The 21,053-nt window shown below is 45.1% G+C and overlaps 1 protein-coding gene across 4 annotated transcripts in view; it reads right to left on the bottom strand.

Annotated features, from left to right (window-relative positions):
* LPP (LIM domain containing preferred translocation partner in lipoma) overlaps positions 1-9,165 on the bottom strand; it is a 381,405-nt gene extending 372,240 nt beyond the window's left edge. For 2 of the 4 annotated variants that reach the window (XM_068692525.1, XM_068692517.1), the window contains exon 1: positions 9,060-9,165. The gene's annotated coding sequence lies outside the window, so the exon portion shown is untranslated. The remainder of the gene's footprint in view (positions 1-9,059) is intronic. The other 2 variants (XM_068692524.1, XM_068692516.1) reach the window with 1 other exon arrangement.
* Between the last annotated feature and the right edge of the window lie 11,888 nt (positions 9,166-21,053).

The raw sequence follows: 21,053 nt of genomic DNA, 5'->3' as shown, positions 1-21,053 counted from the left end.
CAAAACAACCTGCCAGTTACTTATCATTAGTGCAAATGACTGATTTTTCGGTTCACTGGCAGTTCAGAATAATCTGAAGGTTTTATTTTGAGTCAAACTGAAGATTTTCTTTCCTGAATTTTCAGTTCACCTTGATATTTAACATTTCAGCCCCAATCTCTAAGAGACTGAAAAGGTTCTTTTTAAAAGACAAAAAGAAAAAAAATCATTTGATCTAAAACTATTTCTATTAGTTCTAGAACTTTCAACTAAAAATATTGGGATTCAATAGCAGATGTTTCTTCCAGCAAAGAAACTTTTCCCAGTTGAAACAGACTTTTCTTGGGCAAAAGCTTTTTATGAAAAATTTGGAACAGCCTTAGCTTGCCTGTCTCCTGTCATGCTGCAAGTCTATTAGACTTGTCCACATCTATTTTTCATAGGCTCAACACAAAGGAGCCACAATCAAAAGGGTGATGGGAAACGAGGTGCATTTCTTCCCCCCTCCCACCTGTGTCCCCAAGACCTTCTGCACACCAACAGAATCCTGTTCTGCCTCATCCCTGGCTATTTTGCCTATCCAGAGTCAGCTGCCTTATGCCATCCACTGGCTTGGAAAGAAAAACACATGGAGGAGTCAACCAAAAAAAAAAAAAAGCAGTAGGTATTCTGGCCAACCCTGCAGGTGCTTCTGCAATTGAGCTTTGGCTCAGGGCAGCAAGTGTTAGTGACTTTTAATTTCCTCTGTCCCCAGGCATCCTGGATAATATCACTCAGATAGCACCAATTCAACTCCTGACCTGGCAGACAGTGCTGGGTGTCCCACCACGCTCCACTGAGTACAGTAAGCTTCGCATAAGCCTGATAAGCCACCAGGCTAGTTTGGTGAGTCATTTAATATCACTGAACACGCTTTTCCCTACAACTTCCAAAGGATGGGAGGAATCTACCACCAGGGGATTAAAGACCCCCAAACAAATTTGAAACACAAATTGAATTTCTTAATTGGACTGGAGTGCTGAAGCATACTCAGATCTTGACCTCAAATCAGAGCAGAAAGGAGAAGTAGGAAGTCAGTTGGCTCTGGAGGTTTGTGGGGGGTCACAGGTGCCTTTAATAACTGATTCCGCAAGTTAATAGCTTGGTTAGGGATGGGAATAGGCTGAAGATGATACCAAGAAGCCGAAGTTTTAGCCAGGTCACTTTAAAACAGAAGCTAGTATTGGAAAATCACAACTGGAACAGGAGATAGGAAAGATCACTATATTTAATCTATTCTTATTGCAAAACACATAATTGTGACAAATTTTCAGAAATTTGTCAAGCCACATCCTATCCTTAGGGAGGACTTCCTTGCATTCATTGCTCCTGCTGGGGAGCAATTTCAAAATCAGAGGATAAGAAACTTTCTCCTAATTAGCAGCCCAAGACTGTGGTTAGAAAATAACCTTCTTTAGCAGCAATTATCTGTTTGGGAACAGCCACACCAAGGGTGCACAGACTTCTGCTACACCAAGGACCATGTTATTTGTCCCAGCTTTGAGAGGACAGCCATTGATAACTCCTTCACCATTGTTTTATGTGCCTATCAGTCAGCTGTTGGATATCCTGAACAAAGTGTTGAACCACTACTTGATCTCCAGTCATCCACAGCAATATTTTCTGATGCAGGTTGCCCCAGTAACCTGAAAAACCTACTTATGGCAGATTTCTGGGTGTTACAGGGTCCCACTACTGCTCATAGCAAGAAAAGGATTTAGTGTTAAGGCAGGGTGGGCATCTCAAGTCTTTGGCTAACTGCTCAAGCAACCACAAGCTACACTGACCAAGCATAGGGCAGCAGAGCTGCTGCCCTACACTGCCTCCCTCCTAGTTCTTTGCCTCAGCTGCCTATGGGTACATATTTCCAAAGGTGTCAAATGGAACTGAACCACATCAACAATTTGCACGTAGCTTCCTGGAGCTGCTCTGAAAGTTGCAGAGTCCAGGCAGAATTTCAGTTTGTCTCAAGTTCAGCACTTCACCAAAAGATCAACAAGAAAATCTTTGAGTGTCTGAGAGCCACTGGGTTGTGAAGTGCTTAAAGACTTGGCTGCTACTGGGATTCTTGTTCTGATGTTTATTCAAGTCATGGCCTGAGCACCCACAGCTCTGATTGCAGACAGCAGGAACCAGGAGCACTCGGCATTTTTGAGCATCTTCGATCTGTTAACTGACATTTTCTGAAGATGAAAAGCTTTTAGGTTGACTACCCAGGAGAGAAAGCCCCCTGCCACTCCAGCCAGCTCTCGCATGGGCACTGGGCCCAGACAGCATCAACAACCTTTGAGCCTGACTTACAGGACTGAGGCAGTGAAGAAAAGCTCCCATGACACCATTCACATTCAGGTCCTGTTGATGAAACTACCAGTTGCTAGTTCCAAAAACAGTTTTTTTTTAATACCATGCTGGCTTCAAACTCCACACCAACAGGCAGAGTGGCATCTTTCACATAGCTCCTTAAAACTCTCCCGTGCCACAAGCCTTACGCCTCACACCCATCTGGCACCAGGCTGGCCCATGGCAAGGCACAGCTTCCTCCTCATTTTGTTCTCCTCCCGACACTCATTCATTTTGTCCACTTGTTGCATCCTGTCTCATTCCTGTTCAGGCGTTTGTCAGGGAAGGGAAGGTTGTTTTTGCTACTTGCCTGTGCTGCACCCAAAGTAATGAGCCCAGAACTTTATGCAATCTCCTACCTGATATTCTGATTTAAGCTAGGACAAGATTCCACCACCACCCCCCGATGACCAAGCACAAAACAATTTTAATAAAACAAGAATAATTGGGACATTTCCTTTAGAGTCTGTCCAAAGCCTTTGATTTAAGGAGCAAATTTTGGGGTTGCAATGGTTCAACTCCTCCCCTCCCCCAAGAGCTCTGCACATAGAAAACATCCTTTTGAAAGGAAAGAAAAATTGTCTGCAAGCCATTGGAAAATGTTTTGTCAACATCCCAATCCTTCCCTTGACCAAAACCCCAATCCATACTTGACACAAAGCAGCAAATAGGTTGGGCCTTACAGAATCAGATATTTCAGGCAAGTTCACTGCTCATTCACAAATCCAAGCCAGTTCTTCAGGCAAAACAAGTAGTACAGCCATGACTTCAGGTCATTTGTGACCTTGGCCTTATTTGAAACAAATGAGAGCCAAGTGCTTACAGATTCTAAGTCTTATCCCCAAACATCCAAAACCTCACTTTGTTTGCTTGGTATTAAAAAAGTTTGTTGTTTTTTTTCCCTTTCCAAACAAATCCTTCCTGCCTTGGACAAACTGACATTGTGCACGCCCTTGAGCATTAAGAAGCAAGGCAGAGTGTTCCTTTCTCATTACATGGCTTGGCTTATCAGCCCAGCAAAGGTTTGGGTTTCAGGCGTGGCTCCGTGCCAGGTGCAGCAGGCCACTTGCCATTCACACAGCACCGAGGCAGGGAGCACAAAGCAGGGCTTACAGACTTTGTTATCACAGGCTCCAGGAAGCCACGCTCCCACCTGCTGATCCTAACAGACAAGCAAACAGCCTCTAACCCCAGAAGATGGATCAGGAGGAATTCAATTATATTTACCAGGTTGATTGAGAGATATCTTGTGATTTGCCCACTGGAAATAGGAACAGATCCTCAACTTTGATTTCGCTGCTCTATGGCCAAAATCCACACAGGAGAGGGACCGACAGAATTAGGACAAGATGTTTGCTCTAACATATTATCAAGAGCATTAATGCAGAGAATTTATCTTCTAAATGGATTGGAAGTTATTCAAAAGTGAACAACCAGCAAGGAGTCCATTCCTAGACAGGGTGATGAGCTGATGTGCTAGATAATGCCACAGAAGAGAAACTCCATCCCAGGTTACCTATAAAAGCATGACTGCCTTGAACCAGTGAGAGGGCCTGTTAGTGTACACTACTAACAAAACACCAACCCATCTTCCACCTATTGGTTTGGGAACTGCATGTTGCATATACATACACATGCAAAATACCCTACCTGGGAACTGTCCTCTTTTGTTTCCTATGAAAAATTGGCTCCATGTGCTGTCTGGATGTTCTTCAACAAAACCCATGAGGTGTTTTACTGTGTTTCCTTGTGTCACTTCACTTCAGACCTCATAAGCTTATTGTTAGGATCCTTCAGAACATGCATCTCCAGTGGGATTTGCAGTGAACAATCCTATCAAACTCATGCCTCATTGGCATGATCAAGTAGACAAATCAGATTTTGTCTGTAGTGGATTGACATGCAGTGCCATTGGCCAACGGGTCACCTCTTTCCCCCAGAACATCAACTCTCAGACAGCAACAAGGGGTGGGTGGAAGAAGGGAAGACCATACAGGTGTGGAGCATGAGTACAAGCTTTGAAGGGGCAGTTAGTAAAAATGTTCCCCAAAGCATTCAGCAGGTACAAGAGCTCAAGTCACTTTTTTATACAGTAGGTGTTGAAGTGGCTGTCCTGATCACAGAAGCACAGCACCTTGAAGACTTAGAGGTGTTTATCACCAAACTAATCCCACAAGTTAGAACAGCATTGCTATTTCCATTGTACTGCTAGGGCACTGAGTCACGGCACTGACGTAACTTGCCTGAGGCAGAAGATGAAGTCTGGGACAGAACAGAACTGAGCGAGAGTCCCTCAAATTCCTGGTATGCACTCCAAGTCCAGACCATCCCCATGGCCCATCACATTTGTGAAAACATCTGAGAGGGCTTTCAGTAGATAGTTAGGTTTTTACTTGCTTGAGCACACACGTGCCAGCCATACCTATCTGGGTGAGTCCGCTGCAGCAGGACAGCATGCCATTGCATCACAACCCAAAAACATGCTGCAAAGCCCACAGGAAGAGAACCTGGTGCCAGGCACGGGACTGCCTGGCAAACCACAGGGAGCCAAGGAACCTCCAGCACAAGCAGCATCATGCAGCACCTGATCTAAAGCCCAGCAGCAGCCACTGTCTCTAGAATGCTTTCAACACACTTGTTTTAATGATCACTCAACATGAGAGGTATTTGCAAGAGATCTACTTCTCCATGTAACGAGGTCCAGCAGGTGAGGGATAGCAACTGGATTTTGCACTGCTCTGCACACTCTGAACCAAGCAAACCCAGACCTTAAAGGCATTAAGTTCTAGCCTTATGTTTTCCCTTCCAAGATGGAGCTTAGCTGTTAAAATCCAGCTGCAACAAAATCCAGCTCAACTGAAGGAGCTGAAGCCATTGGACAGATGAACTTAGTAGAAATGCTCACCAAGAGTTGAAGAAGCTCTCCATCTGTTCAAAGATGAGTCAAGAGATGACAGTGCTCAATCTCTTGCAAACTCCAGAGATATCTTGGAGCTGTTTTCTCTGAATAACAGTGAACATTGGATGAAAACCCTGATGAAACTGATGGAAGTCATTTAGTACACTTGAGCTCAGTTCTCTAGCAAGAGGGCATTAACCACGAGGCACCAGGGTGGGCTGTGGTAGCTGTATTTTACAAAGATAAAAAAACTGCCTGAAGTTTGTGCAGCTGGAAAATGAATGGAGTCATTGCACAAAAACCAGCCACCACTGGCAGCAGCAGAGAGATAAAAGTTGCTAGAATTTGATTGCTCTCATTATTAAAACTTATCTTTAACCATCTCTGTCTATTGATTTCTAGCCAACTATTAACTAGCAATGACCTTAGCAGCTTGAAAATAACTGGGGAAGTCAAGTAAACAAAGGGGAACCCAGCTGCATACAAAGAACCAAGATATTTACAGAGACCCTCTGCTTCTGCTCATTGCAATAAACTTGAGCTGAGTATTTTTCCATTTAAACATCTGAGTCAATGATCCAAGAAACTGAGGGTGTGGACAAGCAACTGAGTATAAAGAGGAGCAAAAGGAAGGAATAGGAGCTAATTGCAATTGTTTCTAGGGTCTTGAATTAAAATAATCTGAGGTAAAGTCAGAAGACAAAGGCTTATACATTGGGAGTTTAGTTCCACTGCCTGTAAGCCTTCTTGTATATTGAGCAGAAGCACTAGTTATGCACAGGTCAGTTTGACTTCCAGGATGCACCATTATACTGTACCTACTGCCAAAGAAAGGCACCGCCTTTTAAAAGTGTGATGAAAGTGAGCATCAGGAGTTCTTCTGGAATGAGAAACCAAGTATTTAATCTCACATTTTATCATCAATACCCCAGCCATTCCAGGCATCACCATTCCTCTTTCCATGATTCAAGAATTTGCATCCTGTGTGCCTTTACTTCACCAGCACATCTACCCTGGTGTCCCACAAATTTCCCTTCATACAGTGCCCCAAGATCCCCTCTACAGCCCCCATGACCTGCCCCTTTCCCAGCCCATGCTTTCAGAACTGATGACATCCTCTAAACTCTCCCCCTTTCCAACAACGTCAGCTCCCTCTCATGTCCTGTAACTACCAGTGGGGCAAGGAGCAGTATTTGCTATGGCATGTGCCAGGCTGTGTGCCAGCTGTACACCCATCCAACTGGCCAAACCGTATCTAACTTCTGATAACTCCCAGAATCTTGTACACAGGGCACACTATTGCCTGATCATTGATTTTTTTTTTTTTTTACAAGAAGCTTTTAGAAACAGGGTTGTTTGAGACTTCAGCTTCCTTGTTTACAGTGTTTGAAGGTCAACAAGTGCTGTTGTGTTTTTTTTTTTTTTTGAAGGAATACAATAGAAACTACCAGTATTACTGTTTGGGAAATAATTAACATTCTTACACACCACTTTCTGCACTACCTCATTTTTGGCCTTATGATCAGAGCAGTAGTTCCTAAGAAAATCTCAAAATCCTGGAAAAACCTTGTTAGCACATGAGCCTGTTGAATCTAATAGCCATTCTCTGCAGGAGGAAAGTCCAAAATGGGGCCAATTTGTGGTGACTGCACAGATCAGAGGGGAAAATTCTGGAGAAACATAGGAGCATTGGGTTTCAGAGGTCAGATGTGGGTCTGTTTCTCGTTGGAGAACAGAGGTGGGGGCATTCACATATCCAAGTTCACACAGGGCATTGTCAGCTGTAATGGAGCAAGAACCACCAAGGTCTCTTTAGTCATAGTTCCACACTACAGAAGAAGCTCTTGCAAAACCCTGGTGCTTCCAGTTTGTGGGGAAATCCTTCAGAAGAGCTTTGTGTGCTCTCATCCTCACCCTAGAGGATCTAGAACTGCCAGTGAAGCATGAATGAGCAAAATCATTTGAGACCAGAAGAGGAAGCTATCCAAGATCTTCTGACTTCCAGACATCTGGACTTAAGTAAAATATTTCTGGCAATTCAGCCATCCACACAGATGACTTTTTGGACTGACACTCTGATGACCCTTCAGCCACCCAACCTTCACATTGAATTTCATAACTGTTGACCCGATTTGGTCATATCTAAAGGACTGGTAGAAATTTCGGCAACAAGAAGCATCCAGTGTTTGGAAGAACCCTGGAAGTAGAGATGAAGACCCAGATGAGGTCCCCATTGCAGAAGGGCCTGTGCTACACAACCCTTTGGAAACAGCTTGTGTGTCCTGCCTGGCCAACAGGCACTTGCACGGTTCTGTCCCTCTACAGCATTACGTTATCTTCTGTGCTGTAAAGTCACAGGAAGAGCTGTGTGGAAAGAGCTGGGGTTGTTATGGCAGAAACAGAAGTAGGATGAAAAGGCCAAAGGACAAAAATCCACAGGAGACTGCAGTAACTCTGCTGTTCAGGAAACAACAAGGCTCTTTCCCATCCCTTCATCTTCTTCCTGTGAAGGGTGAAATTACCCACCCTAAAGACAGGAAGACACATCCACCTCCCTCACCAGAAGAGGCACAGTGTTATAATAGCAGGGCTATTTTTTCCCCAGGAAAAAGGATGAAATCAGCTATTTACACTGGACAAATTACAAGCTCTGGAAAGCACATGAGGCACACAAAGAGAGCAGTTGTATCACAAATAAATATATGGTGGGGGTTAAACTTATTGATTAGCTTTGTAAACGCAGTTGCCCAATCAATAGCAATTTCTGGAAATGCCTGGTACTTATTTGGTGCAGCTTGTACAATGAGGATAAATAATAAGAGTACTTAGGGAGCACGTCTCCTGACACCATTGCCAAGCCCCTTACAACACAAAAACAAACTATGGTACAACAACTGCACAAACCAGAATTAATCCACTACACCTTTAAAAAAAGAAAAAACAACAAGCACAAATCCAAACACTCACACTATCAAAATAAGCACTTGGGTCCCAAAGGTATCTACTTGTGCTCCTGCTGGTTTTGCTGTATGTGACTAGGGTTGGATCCAGGACAGTACAAAACTCATTAATTTGCTCTGCCCTGTTGGGTGAGCCATGGATCCTCATAAGATCCCTGCTCTGTGGAAGTACACAACACCCTCCTCTCCTCCCTGAACAACCAGATTGCTGTAGGAATCCCTCTGGACACAGCCTCAAATCTTGGGAGATAAAGAAAGGCAAAAGCAGCTTACCAGCCCCAACACCATGCCATTGCTAGCCCCAGCCTCTCAGAGCCTGGGTTTGAGCACATTGCTCTCTCCCATCACCGTATTCTTTGTCTAGACCCAGCCATACGAGAGCAGGGTCACATATTGGGCAGCAGGACCCCAAATAAGCCATGACATGCACTGCTGGCACAATGGAGATGCATCACAAAGACCAAGCTACCTCACCGGGGGGGCTGCAGAGTTCCCCATCAGCCCTGACCCAGGCTTTTGGATATACCTCATCTCTGCAGTAAAAGTAGCACCTGATGGGAAGGAGAGAAAATCCACTCCAACTCCCTACGGGCTCCTCTGCTTCCCTTCTTCACAGATAGGAAGTTTGCTCACATTGTAGCATGAGATCATAGCACAGGAAAGACTGAGGAACCAGACACTCATTTAAGCTGCAGCTTTTTTAGTGCAGCTGCCAAAGATAATGATGTTTGCGTGAAACGTGTTTACAGATATTGCTCACAGCCCTCCAGTGAGGTGGCCTGCTCAAGAGCCACCGGCCAGCTCATCACAACAAAGACTTTCACCCACCCTTCTTACTTTACCTGTCTGTGTCACTCCAAACAAGACGGGGCAGGCAGCTCTCCAGTCTATCCCAGAGCACCCAGCACAGCTCCTGGTGGGGAAAAGCAAGAAGGGAAAAGTCCTTACAACCTAATTCCTCATATACTTTTTGGCTGCTGGTGTATTTACATGCAAATGGCTGCCAGCTGCATGCTGAGGGGTTCGTGATAGCCACGATTCTCACTGGGAATAACCTACAGGTGTTTCTCATTCTTGCCAGGGCTTTGCTGACTTTTCCCTTTAGCTCAGCCTTTCTCATGAGGTCTCAGGACCCAGTGGTCTAAGACAAATGCTGAAACCTCGTCTGTCCTGCAGGAAAAATATCATTTACTCCATCCCTCAGTGAGAGGCTGCATGGGACTGCGTTGGTTTGTAAATTGTGGCAGGATGAGAGCAGTTAATGTGGAGTAGGAATGATTCATTTTTCTGCTCCTAAAATGCTGGTATTACTCACCAGAAAACTCCCCACATATTCTGAGGGATTTCAGTGCTTTGTGCCTTTTATTAACAGCTCATCTTGTTTGCTTCCTCGTCACAGCATCCTTCTCATAAGGACTTCCTGCATCCTTTGTCACCACCTCACAACATCATCGCGGTGGCCAAATGGCCTGTGGAGGCTGGAAAAAACATTAAGCAGTTAGGGATCATGATCGCTCCGGCACTTCCAGAAGGCCACGTTAGCCTCCGTGACTGCAGCCAGCATTCACCAGCACCGTTAGGCGCCCAGACTGTGGGTTGCATGGAGCTTCCTTGTGACTCAAAGCAATTTTCATTTACAATCTAGAGCTGAACACGCGTTACCAAAGAGTGCATAAATAAAAGCCTTCAGGCTTATTGCACAAATGGGATTTGTGCCCTTCCTTGAATTCCGGCAGCTCCATGGAGGGAGTGCACACATGCTGCTTTTGGGTAGGATCATGAGATAGTATGGGGAATTAAAGACATAGCCAGGTTACTGCAGCTATCTGTGCCCTAGTGTCCTCAGCTGTAAAACACGTTTCCCTTGCATTGACCTTTAGGCTAAACAGTATAAATCTGTAGGCCTGGAGCTGCTACACACAAAAGGCTACACCAAAACAGGAAAACTGGGGGCTGTTGAGAAAGCAGAGGAAGGGGATGCACTTAATGTAGGAGCATTGTGGGCAACGTCTCCGCTTTTGCTCCCTCCTACCAAAACCTGAATTTGCTCCTTGCGTTGTTTTTTGTTGTTGTTGTCGTAAATAACTGATGTGTGAAATGCTGACTCATAAGTCTGGGGTTACAGGAAAGGAAACTTCGTTTCTTGGTTAAAAAAAGTTAATTTCACAGCATCGGTGGCTTCCTCCAGGGCTGGCTGGTGAGACCTTGGCCACACAGCGCGCCCTGCAGACGCGGCTGGTTGGCCGGTGGTTGGGTTTGTTGGTCTGCAACCAGGAACCCAAATGCCCTGTCGGGAGGCTGGTGACCCCTCTGAATGAAGAGGAGCCTGGCTGAGCTCCAGAAGCAGATACTGGCCTTCCCCAGTTGCTGTTGTGTCAAATAACAGTGACGAGTCCTCCCAGAGCTCAGGACATGGGCTGCTCGGCGCTGCAGCCTTAGCACGAAGCTCCTCATTCCTCAAACACCTTACCATAAAGGAACAGAGGGCACGTTATCTGCACCTCGCAGGAGAGAAGAGCCTCAGATCCTTACATTTGTCTCAGCACCTGACCTGCACTGGTTTGCACAGCTCTCAGGCACTCGCGCTCCTGCAGTGAGCCACACGCCGGTGACTCACCCGGCGTCAGACGGAAAGTCTGCAGCAAAGACAACTTCAACTCTTCTGGCGCTCACGGAGGCACTTCTAGCACCCAGGGCGCAGTGACACTTCCCCTCACTCCCTTCAAGCAGCATTATTTCGTCGCGTCTGCCAGGCACAATTTGCTGCTGGGATTTTGCTACTTTTATCTCTGCTCTTTGATGGACACCCCTGCGACGCTTTTGACTCATCTTCCTTCTAATATTGTCGTGATAGGATTCGACGCCCCCTCCTTTCTGCCCAGACTTTGTAGAAAAGGGGAATTTGGAAACCTCATTCTTGAGCAACTGATGATAGCAGCTCCATTGTGCCTAAGAAAATCAGTCACAGTCTGTGCCTCCAAAAACCGTAGGCATTTTGTTGCTATAGCTGTGCGTTGTGTTGCCTATGGCTGTGCGAGGCGCACAATAGAGAACCGGCCTCTGTCCCACAGAGCTTGAAGTCTTAGCAGCAACCCATACACCAAATGTTTACTGTATAAATATTTAGCTAAACAAAGCATCCCAGTCACATAAAAGCTCCATAGCTCAGAAAGGTCAATGGAGAAACGAGTTTTTCAGGAGGCTGGGTTTATCCATAGTATGGCAACGTGCAGAGCTTCCTTGTCATGCCTAGAGTGAAGTGAAAGCTCAGAGGGACAGAAGGAAGCTGAGATGTAAGCCCTTCCCATTCAAACCTTTCCCTTGCAAACCTTTCCTAAGTAAAATATTCCCCACTAGAAAAAGTAAATAAATAAAAAAATAGAAGCTCCAAAAGTTGAGCAGCATCTTCCTACGTTGGGCTGATGGAGCTGGGAAGTGCTCAGTGCCTGTTGGACAAAGAGATAGCTCAGATGTGGGGTAGAAAGGGAGTTATACTGGCTTGAAATCCTTCTATCATGGCAGATCAGTTCCTTGAGTATATGTCAACAGGTACAGATGCTGCTGTGTGTATGTATGCATAAGAGAAAAGAGATGGCACGACATCAGAGGCAGCATTAGAAGAACCCCCTAAACCTTGCTCGTTTACTGGGAGAGAGGTTTCCTTGAGTTCTTGATACTAATGAGAGTGAGGAAAGAGTGTTTCTCTTAACTCTTGAGGAATGTTTTCCTATTTAAATTATGATCAACTCTAGACTGAAGTGGGATGCTCCTATGCAGAGCCTACACAATAACAAGCTGTATTTTTTTCTGTCTTTCTTTTTCTTTTCTTTCCTTTTTTTTTTTTCTCCTTTGCCAAGCAAAGTTCAAACCACTAGAAAGTGCTTATGGTGCTTCCCTGTAGCACTCACGCTACACACTGCAAAGTACTGGAAGAAGACAAACAAGGACTCAACAAACTTGTCAGGTTCACAAACCTACACCTACCACAAGGGCTCTTCGGGGTGACTGAGGAACCAGCATCCACGCCGTGTAAGCCCACGCTGTGGCCAGGCTTGAAGTCCTGCTGTTCCTCCAAGCCACCAAAGCACCATCCTCCATGGCTGCAGCAGGAGGTAGCAGGACATGAAATGTGGATGCATGACTGAAAAATTAATAAAGAAAGAAAGAAAGAAAAGAAGAAAAAATACAAAGAAGAAGAGCTTCATTTCCTCTTGGTCAGGCTAGCTTTGTTAACTAAAGTGGCTGGAGAAACTGCCTGTGGGCTTGGCAGTGGTGTGGAGGACTGGCCAAGCAAGGGCACAGGTCTCTGGGAAACAGCCAAAACCACAGACATTTTTGTGCTTTTCAGCTATGCCAAGGACAGGTCATGACTCTGCCCTTCAGCCTCATAGTACGAGGGGTATTTGGGTATCCCTAGAAATGCCATCCTCTGCCTGGCTCTCTGCTGCGAGGATCAGTGTCTACAAAACATGCACACATGCATCAGCATCTCCCTGTGTATAAACGTCTTCATACAAGTGACTTTGAAGTAATTTATCTCTTGCTGTTAATTTTTACAGCCGGTGAGAGCACCTCGTATGGCTGAGCTCCCTGTGTATCTTCAATAAATTTAAGTTTTGGAAATATGGTGGTGATCCAACATTAAGGCACACTGTGATAGGTGTATTTCAGTAAATCTCATGTTATTTTCCCCCTTTTTAGACCAGCACAGCCACAAAGATGATTATTATGTAAGAGAGGAGTCAGATGCCTGACAAAGCTCTTGCTTCAGCAGAGGAGAGCCACTGCTATCTGGACGTGTGAGCGGTGCTGCCTCTCAAGTGTGAAATGAGAACAATTCAAAACAGATGATTTATGAAATATTTTTTTGTTTGATGCTGTATTATTATTATAACTATTATAATTATTGTTGTTGTTGTATTCTTGCTGATAAAAGCCTGTGGTTACTGGGCTTTTACTTTGTATTTCCTATCTTACAATTTGGGTTATTCCTACTGCAAAACAAGACTGAAGGTAAGATAATTCAAAGCAAATTGATTACTGCCATATTCTCAATGGCTGTTAGCACATCCCAGCCTCCTTTTCTAAACTCCACCCCATCCTGAGAAGCACTCGCAACCAAAAGTTGTTTTAGGGAGATCCCAGTCTTTCAGTTCTTCACTGCACTTGGGATTACCTTGGTTTGTAACACGCTCTGATTTTGTTTCGGTCTGTGTTATGCAAGATTTTTTCTGGTCAGCATCAGTCACAGTGTCTCACGGTAGGTTATAAACTGTTCACAGAGGAGAAAAAATGATGGTTTAAAAAGCTTAGAGGCTGAGATCCGGATTCTTTGGCACCTCAAATTATACCCAACAGCACTTCCAATGCATCCCATCAGCAAAACCCTTGAGACTGCTGCAGCCACGTGTCTTTGCATTACTGTAGCACAGAGAATGCCACTTTTGGGGCAGGACTTTTATTATGTGAGATGTTGTAACACAGGACAAATGATTGCTTGCCCCCAGAGCTTGCCATAATGCAGTCTGTAGGGCAAGGGGTGCAGGCGCAGGGGGTACTCCAAGGAAACACAGAGTGGCACAGGTTGGAGTGACAGACAGTTGTCTGAGTGCAACTTGGCCCTAATTTTTCCAAAGAGAGGGCTTGAAGGAGGTCAGCGAGGCATCATGTGGGAAGTTTTGGGGTGCTCACCCCAAGCCCGCCTGTCTGCATTCCCAGCGCCCCATGGGAGAGCTCCTCTTTCTCGGGGAGCATCCGGACCAGTGGTGCCTATGATGCTTCCTGACATTCCTCTGATGGGAAATGTGCTGAGCTACTGAACTTGTCTCTGCTTATTATAATGGAATTATAATGACTGATTACAGCCTCCAATCAATGCTGGAAATCTCACCTGGAGGCTGCACAGCTCTCAAGTCAATACCATCTGAGCCTCACTGAGACCTCATCCAGCTGGGGCGAATCAAGCCACGTCCATTTCCTCCATGGCATGGTCTAGAAAGTTATCTGAAATGTCTGGTGTGGATTTGCAGCTTGTAAATATGTGCAGAGCCAGATACCTCTCCGCAGGAAAGAAACAGTCCTTTGGAAGGTGTCAAGAAGACGAGACAGCATATCACAGTCATGTAACAAGGGGGTGGTGAAACTGCCATTACGTTAAGGCTGAGCAACTTATGATTACCATGTCCTGCAAATGTTTTCAACGTTTGAGCATTTTTTCTTAAATGCAAATAGAGGTGATGATAAGTATTTTTACAAATAAAGTGTGGAAAAAAGCTCAGTGGGGGCAATCAACACGGCTTCATTTTGATAACTTTGAAGTGTTTTGTGTTCAGCCACGTAAAAAAAAAAAAAATCTCATTAGCTTAAATTGTGAAATCAAAAGTCATTTTGAATGAAATGAATTTTTCATTTTGGAAATGACAAAAGGGCAATTTCCAACCCTTAAAACACAATTCAAATTGAAAAATTTGCCCAGTACAACCCCTTTCAAGGAAAATGTTTCTTTTTTTTTTCATAAATTAGCATTTTGGGGTGATAATATGGTTCATCAAAAACCTCTGCGCCTCAATAATCTGCATCCAGGCTTCCCCTGATTGCATGGTGACTGTGCGTTGCTTAATTGTGTGTGACTAATACAATTTCATGTGCATTTCCGTGCGCTGGGGATTCATTGTTGCCACATACCACCATTGGGAAATCGCTAAGCGTGTGCCTGTGAAACAATGACAGGGAGACAAGAGTGCCTCCTCCGGAGAGAAGACCTAGGAGGAGGCGTATGACTGGGAGCAACAAATTATCCGTGCGGAATAGGCAGAAAACAGAGTGGTTTGTGTCTTCTCCCTGGTTTGAGGAGCACCAAGCCTCCTCTGTTGAGCAGGACTCACCAAGATGGTTTTTAAGAGGACCTGCTTAGGTGATGTGAGCAATGAATCCAAAGCAGTGCTTGAGAAAGGTGGGAGTGGAAGAGAAATCACTTTCTCAGGGAGAAATGTCCTGGCTCCAAAGAGACAGGTGGACCATGAGTCCTCAGCAGCATGAGGAAGCAGCTTCAGAGGGACTCTTGTCCCTGGAGCTGGAAAGCCAGAGGAAAACTTTGAGCAAACTCCAAGCTCAGGGGCAGGGTTGGGACTCTCCAGGAAACACGTGGGAGCCTCAGAAATGGGATCCAAACAGCGAGCATCCTGAGCAATAAACCAATGGTGGTTGAGCCAGAAGGAGAAAGCAGGAGTGACTGTGGTTTTGTGTTGCTGGGAGGAAAGGCTTCTCCATCCGTGTATTTGCATAGACGAAACACATCACATTTGATCCAGGAAGGTGATGCACGTGAGTGCCTTAACCAGGAGGCTGAAGTGATTCACCACCTCACTCGGAGAGCCAGGGAGTCAAGCCTAGACAGCCTAGAGCTTGGCAGCGAGGCTGTGCTCCCGCATGGTGGTACATCTCATCAGCGAGTCAGGTGAGGGAGAGGGAATGTGCAAACCTCAGCCCTAAAGGTGGAGCAGCTTGCTGGGTGTCTGTTGTGTGTTCGTAACACATCTTCCAGAAAGTGTTCCCCTGGGAAGCCAGGCTTTCCTCCACCTAGGTTCAGGATGCTGGAGGTGTAGGCTGTGCCGTTCGATGCTACCAAGAGTTGGAAGCTGTTTGGGGAAGGGGCAGAAACATCAAGGTGGGTGCTGCAAGAGTTGGAAGCTGTCAAAAACCTTTGAGCTGAGGCATAGTCCAAGGTTAAATGGCAGCTGAGCAGGCTGCTTCCAGATTTCAGTTGTGGATTTGTTCCCTCATTTTCAGTCCTGTCTGCCTGCACCCAGCTCCCTGCAAGGGAGAGGTAAATGTGGGGAGAAATCCAGTTAAGAACACGAGGCATTCAGATGCTGCGGAGAGGAGAACCCTATAAATACCTGCAAACAAGGGGATGCAAACAGCCGTCTCCCAGGGGAAGCACCTGCTTTTTGCAGTGTTTATAAAAACAAAAATAAATGCAAACAGCAAAAATCCTGCAGGCTCTGCCACACACAAACGCGGGAGGGAGGGGCAGGAAAACCCTTCGATGGAGATTTTTGTGAGAGCGACAGGCCTTCCCTGCCCGGCTGTAGTCCCAGAGCACGCCGGCTGCTTCGCCTGCCCTGCCACCCCAATGCCCTGCCACCCTGCTGGCCCCTGTGCTGGGGAGGTTTCAGGGGCAGGCAGGCAATGCACCCTGCAATGGAGGTGGCATTATTGTCACAATTCCTGCCAAGGCATGAATAAATGAGATAAATAATAGTACCTGTTCTGCAGGCAAGATGGCAGGAAGAGGCCTTTTCAACCAAACTGGAGGGACCCATCCTTTTTCCTCTTCCAGCAGGCACAAAGCTTCCCAGCAACACGAAACCACTGTCACTCCTCTGCTTCGTTGCCTACTTGCTTTTCACTGCTTGTTACCATTCAATATTTCTTCCTCTCTTTCTTCTCCTTCCCCATGTGTTGAGTTTATTTACTCCCTCTCCGCACATCCCAAGCCCCCACCACTACTCTTATTGCTCATCAGCCTCCCAATCCCCCAAAATATTTGCTAACCACTTAGCTAGCTTCTTCCTTTTCAAATGGTAAAGTTCTGCAAGGCAAGAGTACCCCTGTCAGAGGTGTCCACACAATACCCCAAACCCTCACAGGGTTCTTATTGTCCCAGGCATCACACAAAGGACTTTGGTATCCGCCACAATGGGCCAGCTAATGAACTTGTTGCTGCAGCTGGGCCGGTCTCCTGAGATGTCTGGATGTGGAGGGAGTTCTCTGCAAGGGAGAGAGGATACACAATTTTGGATTGAATGCAGTGCTCCAAAAAGGAAGGTGACTCATTGAGCCTAATCATTAGGGTGTGTGATGATATTATCTAATGAGGAAACGCTTGATGATGCTTTTAGAGACTGCAAAGAGCAGCGAACTGGCTGTAGAGGAAATCAGAATGTGAACGCTTTCGACATAAACAGTGTTCAAGAAATGGGATCTGAAATGTCTTTGGGGAGAAGAGCAGAGCAATTTCAACACCCTCATACTTGCATCAGGGTGTGTTGCTGCTTGTGTTTAATCTTGTTCACATAAGTGTCTCCTTAAATAACCAGCTCTCTAGAATTCAGGACAAAGGAGCTTTGCCCGAGGAACAGATGTCATCTCATTTGTTTTCTGAAGTTTGGTTTTGTAGTTGTTGTTGTTGTTGTTGTAGGTTGAACAGCGGATGAGGTTTTAATTAAAGGAAACTGTCAGGTAGGTTTAGGTCCCAAATATAGGTTTAGTTAAGTAAGGGGTTTTACAGAACATCTAAGATAAAGACAAACACTCAACTTCTTTGTTTTGTTTGATTCTTCTCTTTTCTTCTCTTCTCTTCTCTTTTCTTTTCTTTTCTTTTCTTTTCTTTTCTTTTCTTTTCTTTTCTTTTCTTTTCTTTTTTCTTTTCTTTTCTTTTCTTTTCTTTTCTTTTCTTTTCTTTTCTTTTCTTTTCTTTTCTTTTCTTTTCTTTTCTTTTCTTTTCTTTTCTTTTCTTTTCTTTTCTTTTCTTTTCTTTTCTTTTCTTTTCTTTTCTTTTCTTTTCTTTTCTTTCTAGAAATCGGCTTGAAATTGTTTGCTCGGCTTCCTGTAAAGAATACGAAGCTTCTTGCTACCTCATAAGAACCAGAGAGTGAAACTGTTTAGAAATACCGAGTGGTAGTCCCCATTCTCTGTTTTTCTAAGCTGAATGAGCTACCTGCCCGACTTGCATTTCTCCCTCTCCACTACTGGTCTAAGGCATCTGTGATACAGCCAGGCACCCTTCAGTAAGTGACCGTGGCAGTGAGTACCATTATGCCCCAGCAAAGTCAGTAGCAGGAGAATGCTCTGAGCATCCCAGGAATATAAAGCAGAGAAAAGCCTGCTTTATTGTTTCCATCTTTTATTTTATTTCATAGGAATTTGGCCTTGATTATCTTATTTGTCTTTAAGTCCCCTAAATCTGATCAATTATTGAACTCATCAAGAAAGAAATATTGCAGAGGGAATAAAAACTCGCAAATTAAAACTAGCTTCTTCCCTTACAACAGCAAGACAGGTCTGCTTTTCTAAAACCTAAGCTTTCTTTGCACACAAATTTTCAGTCTAATTTAAAATGCATTACAGGTAGAATGGTTAAAGCTTTTTCCTCACGTGTTCCAATTAAACTAAACTAGCAGCACTTTGAATAAATGATGTTAAACTGGTGTAAGTAGACTTGGATACTTTTCACTAGTCTGGACTTTAACTATTTCAGCTCTGAATGTAATGAAACTTTAGTTCTTTATCTCCATTTTAAGTAAGAGAAAATGAAACAAGAATAGAGCCGTGATCAAATGAAGGTTAAATTCTTGAGTGAGTGCTGTGACAGCTGTATCTCTGATGCAAATGTCTGCAGAAATATCAGGAAACCCTAGTGCAGGTGTTTGGGAATCCAGACATTATAACAGCATTTAAAAAAAAAAAAAGAAACAAAAAAAAAAACTTTCTCCTGCTCTAACTAAATACATCCCTGGGCTTAAAAGCACTGTGTGGGCCAAGGCCAGGCTGGTCTTACGGCTGCAGCTGTGTGTATGTGCGTGTGTGTGTGTGCATTCCTTCTCACTCATAAATGTGCAGCGAAAGTGTGAAAAAGAGCAGCTGGCACATCTGAGAAAGAAAATTGCATGGGAACACCACTTATTTTTTAGTTTGGTTGCTGTGACATAAATCATGAGAGCTACCATCTTCCTCTTCAAAGGTCAAATAAAGCAGAATCTGGCCTCCCAGTCCTCCCAGGTCCCGAGGCCAGTGACATACTGGGGTCTTCAGAAGGCACAGGCTGGGGTGCTTCTAACTGATGAATTCTGCCCATTCCTCAGACATCTTTTATTGTTAATAATCACGAAGAGGCACAGGAAGTGATGAGGGTAGCGTTTCTGAAGATGAGGTGGCTATGAAACACGGGGTACTCGGGCTTCCCTTCTAGAGCATCTTTACAAGAATGAGAAAAACCATTTGACATGGCCATCGGAGGGAAGTATGCGATTCAGAGACAGTGGCTGAAAACCTGGTACCACAGAAGAGCCAATCTGAACTCCTCGATAAAATATCCTTCTCCCAAATGCAGCTGAGCTTCTAACGTGAAGTGGTTGAGTCATATAAAGCAAAGCAGGAGCTCAGCTCTTCAGCTGCTAGCATGACCACATCTCACACAGAAGTGGACCAGCTCCATGCAGATGCTGTGCAATCTTCCCGTGCCTCCCTGCAACACACCCTCGTGGCTAGGAAGGAAAGACAAATTTTCTTTTGTGACACTCACCAGGGAAAATTCACTGAGCAGCTCAGCTTAGAGCAGCGTCAGAACCCCATGGGATGCTCTTTCCATCATTGAGGTCATAGATCCGAAAGTTTCACCTTGTTTTATAACATGATAACGCTGCTTGCTTTCACTAGACTGACTCAAGGGACTTGAGTACAGCCATCCTCAGGTAGTTCTGCAGAAAAGACAGCACCTGGCACCTGAGAACATCCCTTCTTCTCTGCTTCTCCAGACCCTGATCACAATGGAGTCGTGGTATCGCCCTGCTCTGGTTTGGGAAGGCTGTGGGCTGGTGGGGGGGCAGGGAGGGATGAAGCCCTTTCCCACTCCTCTGTCCTGGAGCTGGTGTTTCAGACAAGCATGGTTTGGTGCGGTGCTACATGCCCAAACCCAAGAGATATCCTGCAGAGCTGCACTCCTGCTTTGGTGTGGGTACACAACAGCAGCCACGACCTAGCCCAGCTGCACACCAACCAGTCGTTTTTCCTCTCTGGTGGATCCCTAGCATTCACCAAATTGTTGCTGGTCCCTTGTTATCTGGTAGTCTGGGGGACCTTAGTGGTGATCTTGCCCTACTGGGAGGTGTTACATTCAAGAGACCAACAACGCAAAATCTGCCTTCCCAGCTAGGTGAGGACAGCAGATGACTAAAGATAAAATAATAATATTTAATAGCCTCTTAGCATTCCCCTCTTCTGAGAATGTGATTCAATGTTGTTGTAGAGAAAATAGCACTTAACAAACCTGATTTAATATTATGAGGAGATTACAAAGTTGCCTGTAAAGGTAACTACGCAGATATGCTATACTTAGATTTTTTACAAGGGGATTGAGCTAAAACCATGACATCCTGCTTAAAAAATAGCACAGAATAGTATGAACCAGAGGATATGCGAGACAGATTGAGAACTGGATAACTGACAGATCTCAAAATGTTGTTGTCAGTGAGGACTCATCACCGAACAACAAATCCCAACCAGGTTTGAGACTCAGCCCTACTTTACCTCATGCTTTTTATCAGCAATCTGGAAGATAATGTGAAACGGCCCCTGATGGAGGGCACAGGGTTCTTGATGAAGCAGCCCCCCAGGAGACCGTGGCCGCTGGGTGAAAGGGGCTCGATGGGCAAGGGCTGCCGGGGAATGCTGAGCACACAGAAGGCGATGAGTAGGGACGGGGAGGTTAATTTGCCTCCATATAAAGCACTGCGACTAAAGTGGATAAGATAACGCATCCAGGCCTGGGGCTCACATTTTAATATTCAAAAGGTGGTTAAAGCGAGGGCAGGGAAGAGCCACAGACATGAATTAAGGAATAGAGAAAATGCCTTAGAGCGAGATACTGAAATTGTTCGATCTGTTTCGTGCACCCAAAGGGGGAAGGAGGGGAAAATTGAAGGGTGAGTTAAGTCCAGCACGTAAGTAATTTCATCAAAGAGAAAATAGTGAGTGGGACATCGCTTTTTAATGCAGAAGAGAATAGCATAAACACGAACCGCCACTGGCTAGAAGCTGAAACCAGACAAATTCAA

Source organism: Anas acuta, chromosome 9, assembly GCF_963932015.1.
Source record: "Anas acuta chromosome 9, bAnaAcu1.1, whole genome shotgun sequence".
NCBI classification, from domain to species: Eukaryota; Metazoa; Chordata; class Aves; order Anseriformes; family Anatidae; genus Anas; species Anas acuta.
The sequence above is the reverse complement of the archived record's forward strand: the minus strand, read 5'-3'. Positions and strand labels throughout refer to the sequence as shown.